The following is a 7087-nucleotide window of genomic DNA, read 5'->3' on the forward strand; positions in this document are numbered from 1 at the left end:
GAAAAATAGGGCTCTACAGCCACCTATGGATCCACTGCCATGACACCACATCTAGAAGACAATCATCCTCGAGCTATGAGGAATCGTCTAAATAAGTAAGTAAGTAAAGTAAGGAAGCAGAGCACTTGATGAATCAACCTGGACACAGTATATTATTTGAAAACACAGAAACACACTCTTAACAACTGCCATGTCAGGCTACACAGAGAAGCCATTGAAATCCACAAGCGTGTGGACAATTTCAACAGAAAGGAAGAAACCATTAATATGAACAAAACTTGGCTACCCGTATTAAAAATCTCTAAAATTATAACAGTAAATGACAAGAAACAATCAGGGACAGCTAATCACTTCTCAACAAAGGATGCCCCCAGGCAGTAAGAAGCCACACCTTGAGAACTGCTGGCCATCAAATGTTAATCAATGTTAATCAAGGTGGCCAATGGAAACATTCACACCTATCTCCAACAGACAAGAGTTCTTTCTTCCACCCTGGATATTCCACAGATATATAAACCCCATTTTCCTACTTTCCAACAAACCTCACAACCTCTGAGGATGCCTGCTATATGTGCAGGCAAAACGTCAGGAGAGAATGCTTCTGGAACATGGCCATACAGCCCGAAAAACTTGGAGCAACCCAACAAATGAACAATTTACTACCGGCTTTTCAACACTAGGTGGCAATAGAAAGAAGGAAAAAGCCCTTTTGCTGCAGGCATAGACATTTGTTACAACTTCCATAGGCTTAGTTTGAAACTAGATTTGGGATAAAGTTGCATCTATGCACTATAGACTTAATGCAGTTTGACACTAATTTAACTGCCATGGTTGAAGGCAGTGGAATCCCAGGAGTTGTAGTTCTACAAGGCCTTTAGCTTTCTCTATTAAAGAATGCTGGTGCCTCACCAAACTACAACTCCCAACATTCCATAGCATTGGACCATGTTACTTAAAACGGCATTAATTCTACACTGGACCCTTTGTGGGTTGCCATTGCCAAACGGCATTTGAAACTGGCCTCCTGAGGTCTTAGATAGTCCAACACTGAAATCTCAATTATCACACTACATGTCGAGTATTGAAACTCATTTTCAATTTGAAGTAAGGCTTTGGGGATTAATCCAAGTATCTGGATAAGGGTGTGTTTTAAGAAGAAGCTGGAAAAATCACGGAATACCATAAATTCATATAAATATTCATATAAATTCATATAAATATCCCAAGTGTGTTTGCAATGGGTGAAATTAATATGCATGCAAGACTAATGCAAACAACTAGGTTTGTGTAAATAGAATGGGGAATTTTCTCTGGGCATGATAAATATAGCTGTGGTAAGATTCACAGGTTTGAAGTGGAGAGAGAAAGACTTTACCTACTATTCTGCAAGGACTGCAGCTACGGGACGGGGAAATGAGGTCATGGCACCCAAATAAGAATTCTGTCTCCTAAATGAAATTTTCCTTCACTCCCTAAATTTCTAGAATTGCTTTGACACAAAATATCTACTGAGCATCTAGAGTTAAACGTAGATATCCACAGAAAAGGGAGATACAGTTGTCAACAGTTCTAAGTATGAATGAATTTCAGCATCTCACTCTTTGCAATGCTAAACATTAGGGAATTGAAGGAATATTTGATTTGTGGAGGCAGAATTATCATTTAGAAAGGCAATGTCCTCATTTTGCCTCTGTTGTAGCACCTCCTCTGCATCCCCTTTAGATTTCTCTGTTCTTGCCATATTTAGCTTTTCAAGCGAAGGACTGTCCTGAAACAATATATTTTTGTGAGACACGTTGGGATGATTTCCCTTTGGGAAAGCAGTCAAGACTCATTATTTACAAGAGACCTGTTCCTGGGGCACGGGGGGGGGGGGGTGTTTATCGTGTCAGAAGCAAGTTGAGAGTACAGTTAATATGCGTTTAAAAACACAAAGTTAAAGAAACTTGGCATTATGCTAAATGTCCTTTGACCAAAAGCTGGCTACTTGGAATGCCTCTGGTATCGTTGTGGGAAGATCCTCCATTGTACAATTGGCAGGACTCAGGTTGCATTGTAGTGTGTGGTCTGTGGTTTGCTCTTTCCACACTCGCATGTTGTGGAGTCCACTTTGTAGCCCCATTTCTTAAGGTTGGCTCTGCATCTCGTGGTGCCAGAGCGCAGTCTATTCAACACCTTCCAGTCGCCCAATCTTTTGTGTGCCCAGGAGGGAGTTTCTCATTTGGTCTCAGCTACTGATTAAGGTGCTTGATTTTAATCTGCCACTTTTGTATTTTCGCTTGCTGAGGTGTTCCTGCAAGTATCTCTCTCGATCTTAGGAAGCAGTTTCTTGATTTAAGACGTTGGTGTGCTGGTTGATATCTGAACAGAGGATGGGCCGGAGATGCCACTGCCTCGGTCCTTTCATTATTGGCTGCTACTTCCCGACGGATGTCAGGTGGTGCAATAATAGCTAAACAGTATAATTTCTCCAGTGCTGTGGGTCGTAGACATCCTGTGATAATGTGGCATGTCTCTTTGAGAGTCACATACACTGTTTTAACGTGGTACGATGAATTCCACACTGGGCATGTGAACTCAGCAGCAGAGTAGCAAAGCGCAAGGCAGATGCTGTTACTGTATCCGGTTATGATGCCCAGGTTGTGCCAGTCAGCTTTCATAAATATTATTTCTAGCACCCACTTTTTGCTTGATATTCAAGCAGTGCTTCTTGTATGTCAGAGCACAACCCAGGGTAACTCCCAGATATTTGGGTGTGCTGCAGTGCTCCAGTGGGATTCCTTCCCAGGTAATCCTCAGAACTCGAGATGCTTGTCTGTTCTTAAGATGAAAAGCACACATCTGCATTTTAGATAGATTAGGAATCAGCTGGTTTCCCCCATAATAGGCAGTAAGAGCACCTAAAGCTTCAGAGAACTTCTGTTCAACCATTTCAAAGCTCCCTGTTGAGTGGTGATGGCATGATCGTCAGTGTCGATTAAACTCTCTGTCCCTTCTGGCAGTGGCTGGTCATTTGTGTAAATGTTAAACATTGATGGAGCAAGCACGCTCCCCCGAGGGAGGGTGACATTGTGAGCACTTGAACTTCAAATATTGTATTTCCAAATTCCTGAAACATCCCCTGAAAGGAAATGCAATCCTTTTCCCCATACATACTCCCAAATGCCTTCTAAGGGGTGGCAATTTTGCCTTGTTTTGCACCTCCAATTGTTTTAGGCCCAGGAGAAGCTTTTTTGCAGGAGTTGTAATTTTTAAAAAAATAGCTTTTCCAAGAGCTGGATTAGGCAGACCTCTCAAGATAGAGATGTCTTTTACTGTTTCTTTTTATCTTGGGTTTAGGTTCAGGACCAGCTTATCTTCGCGATCGCATCTTCCCCTACGAACCAGCACGTACTCTGCTTTCACTTCCACCACCGTCGCAAGCGTGGTTGGTGGGAACGAGGGAAAGGGCCTTCTCTGTCATGGCCCCTCAGCTGTGGAACTCTCTCCCGAGAGAGATCAGACAGGACCCCACTCTCTCCATTTTCTGCGAGGAATTAAAAACCTGGTTGTTCTGTTGTACCTTCAATTAGGCAGCTCACTAAATACGTTTCTGACCTTATCTAGGCTCCTGCACTTTGGCTTGGTCCCTTTTAGCACTTCTAACACTTTAATAATGTAAGGGCATTAGCCTCCTAGCCCAGCCCTCCGTTTGCTGCACTTGCCCTTGGCACTGCATTGGAATAATCGCATTTAGGAATCATGAGCCCGAACCCACTTTTTGTTGTTGAGCCATGATATTGGTTTATGATGTTTGCCTGATTTTATTGTTTTTAGTTGCTTACTGTATTTCTGTGCTTGTTATTAATCTGTATTTGCTGGGCATGTCCCTTTGTAAGCTGCCCTGAGTCCCTTCGGGGAGATGGAGTCGAGGTATAAAAATAAAGTTATCATCTTCATCATCATCTTTGAAGTCTCCAGTGAAGACCACATTTCAAACAAACATTGCTGAAATGTCAGCAATATGCTGGAGCAGCCACCTAGCTCACCTAGTCTAAATGTTTTGAAAACAGGAACTCTGTTTGCTGACACATGCGGGTAGAAATGGGAAACAGGAATTTTGTCACTAAACCACTCTTGACAATTATAACTCCTCTCCCCAGACAGCTTCTAATTGTGGAACTAAAGTCATAATGAACATGACACTGCAAATAACAAAACCAAGATTCTTCCTGATGGGGAAAATGTAGTCCACAAATTGATGAGCTACATTTTCACTTCTGTAGGAGTCAAACATTTGTTAAGGTTTTTTGCTCTGTAGGTATTTCTCGGAATACACAGTAGAATTGATGAAGTTTGACACCACTTTAACTGCCATGACCCAGTGCTATGGAATAATAGAAGCTGTAATTTTACAAATTCTCTAGCCTTCTCTGCCAAAGAGGGCTGATGCTTCAACAAACTACAGCTCCCATGATTCCATCGCTCTAAGTCAAGGTAGATCAAGTGCGCTCAGACTGCATTAATTCTACAGTATAGATGCACCCTAAGTCTGTTCAACTGTAATGTTGCTTTCCTCTTTTTCTGCTGTCAAGGCCAAATCGGATCTCGAGTTTGATCAGATTAAAAGCAGGCATTTCCTTCCTCGTGATTAGGGATGGTAACATTCAGTTCACAGCTTTTAGATCCTATGCATGAACGATGTTTAGAAAACAGCTGTCATAAAGAAAAAATTACAGTCACCATTTAGCAATTACATCTACTGAGGACACTCCAAGCATATTTCATTACATACGGAGCTAATCATTATTGATAGCCTCTACCTAGGCAATATGAATGGAGCATGTGTGTGTGTGTGTGTGTGTGTGTGTGTGTGTATCACAAATGGTAAGCGATAAGATAATGCTAGGGCATAACAAGGTTTTTGTGTGTTTTGTAATTCAGCAAGGATTTTTTTTTTGCAACCACTGCATAGCTATTAGTCATCTCAGTCTTCTACCTCCCCACTTATCTCATCACCCACTTTTGTAAACTCATAAAGGTCAAGCTATAGTTGACATTGTGATGATTTTTAATCACTTAATATAGCTATAGTAGGCTTTTAAAGCATAAAATTCCTGACTAAGCAGATAAGATCTGTATACAGACTAACTAAGTCTGAATACATACGTAATTATTGTTGAAGACTCTTTTACATCTTTTGTGGTTCTTGAGGATAGACAGTTGTGCTTTCCTCTTCAATGTGCTAACTTCTACTACTTTGAGACCCTGTATGTGTGGTTCTGTGTGTATGAGGGCGCTTCCAGACAGTATTCAAATCCACGCCAAAGCGGGTTTTTAACACTTTGTCTATGCCCACCACCACTGGCTTGAGATTCTTGGGGCAAAAAGATTTCCCACTTCTGCTTGTATTCGGTTTCTATCCTTTGACAAACTAACTCTCAACGTCACTGTGGTTTGCCTTCTGTGAAGTGGATCATGAAACTTACTTGGGACTCTACCTTTGCACAACTTGCTTGTTTCCATCTATTACAAAGATGTGTGAAGGTCACTGAGCTCTTATTAGTTTGTATTCAGCCCCTGATGTCCATAAATATAATAATAAATAATAATAAATAAAACTTAATTTATATCTCACCACCATCTTCCAAAAGGGACTTGAAGCAGCCTACAAGCACTTAGTAGTGCAGAAATATACACTGTTAATTTATATAAAACCAATAATGTATATAAAACAGCATAAACCCCTTCTAGTTAGATGGAAATACTCAATAAAATACAGTAATTACTGCTGATTAAAATACAGCCATGTCAGTGCCGGTCACATAGAGTGCAGGAATAAATAATTAACTGATTATATTAATCATGTTCAAAGGCCTGCTTGAAGAATCAAGTTTTCAGATTCTTGATTCTAGCCTAATTTCTCTGGAGAGGGCATTCCAAAGTCGATGGGCCACCACCGAGAAGGCCCTTTCCCTCGTTTCCACCAACCGTGCTTGAGACAAAGGCGGGACCCAGAAGATGGCCTCCCTGATAGATCTTAGAGCTCACTCCGGTTCATAGGGGGAGATGTGGTCTCAAAGATAGATTGGACCCAAACCGTGTAGGGCTTTGAAGGTAATGACCTGCACTTTGAATTTGGACCGGAAACCTGTCAGCAGCCAATACAGCTGTTTCAGTAGGGGTGTAGAATGTTCCCTATAAGCTGCTCCAGTTAGTAATCTCGCAGTCAACCTTTGCATTAATTGCCGTTTCCGAGCTATCTTCAGAGGCAGCTCCACATAGAGTGCATTGCAGCAGTCCCTTTTAGATGTAACTAGGACGTGGACCACTATGTCCAAGTCAGGGTTTTCGGGGTACGGTCGCAGATGGTGCACAAAACTGTGTGAAGACCCTCCTGGTCCCCACCAACATCTGAACTTCAAGTGTCAGTGCCAAGTCCAGGAGAACCCCCAGACTGCGGATCTGTGTCCTCAGGGGGAGTGTAACCCCATTGAGCAGAGGCTGCCACTCTATATCCTGATCGGTTTCACAACTAAACAGGAGAACCTTTGACTTGTCTGGACTGAGCCTCAGCTTGTTAGCTCTCATCCAGTTCATCACAGCTGCCAGGCATTGGTTCAGGACCTGAAGAGCTTCCTTGGAGTGTGGTGGAAAAGAGTAGTAGAGCTGTGTGTCATCTGCGTAGAGATGACATTCAACTCCAAAACTCCGGATGACCTCACCTAGTAGTTTCATGTAGATACACTCCCCCTGTCTAGCTCTCAGTGGAGGTACTCCACCAAGGTGACCAAAGCTATCTCCATTCTGTGACCAGGCCTAAAACTAGACTGCAAAGAATCCAGATCAGTGAAGGGAGGGCAAAACAGAGATGAAGCACATAGGGGGTCAAATTTGCTGGGAGTCGTGCAGTACTTTTACTTAAAATGCACACATATACAACTGTGATTACTACACAATACTGAGTCATTTCATGGAAGTGAAAACAGTTTTCCTTTAAAGAGATTCTGAATCTTAAACACCCACTAACAGTCATCAGAAATAGAACTAACTGAACAATATGAAGGTGTATATAGCTTCCCTCCCCTGCTTATGGAATATGTCATCC

The sequence above is a fragment of the Anolis sagrei genome, chromosome 3 (genome assembly GCF_037176765.1).
Source record: "Anolis sagrei isolate rAnoSag1 chromosome 3, rAnoSag1.mat, whole genome shotgun sequence".
In the NCBI taxonomy this organism is placed as follows: domain Eukaryota; kingdom Metazoa; phylum Chordata; class Lepidosauria; order Squamata; family Dactyloidae; genus Anolis; species Anolis sagrei.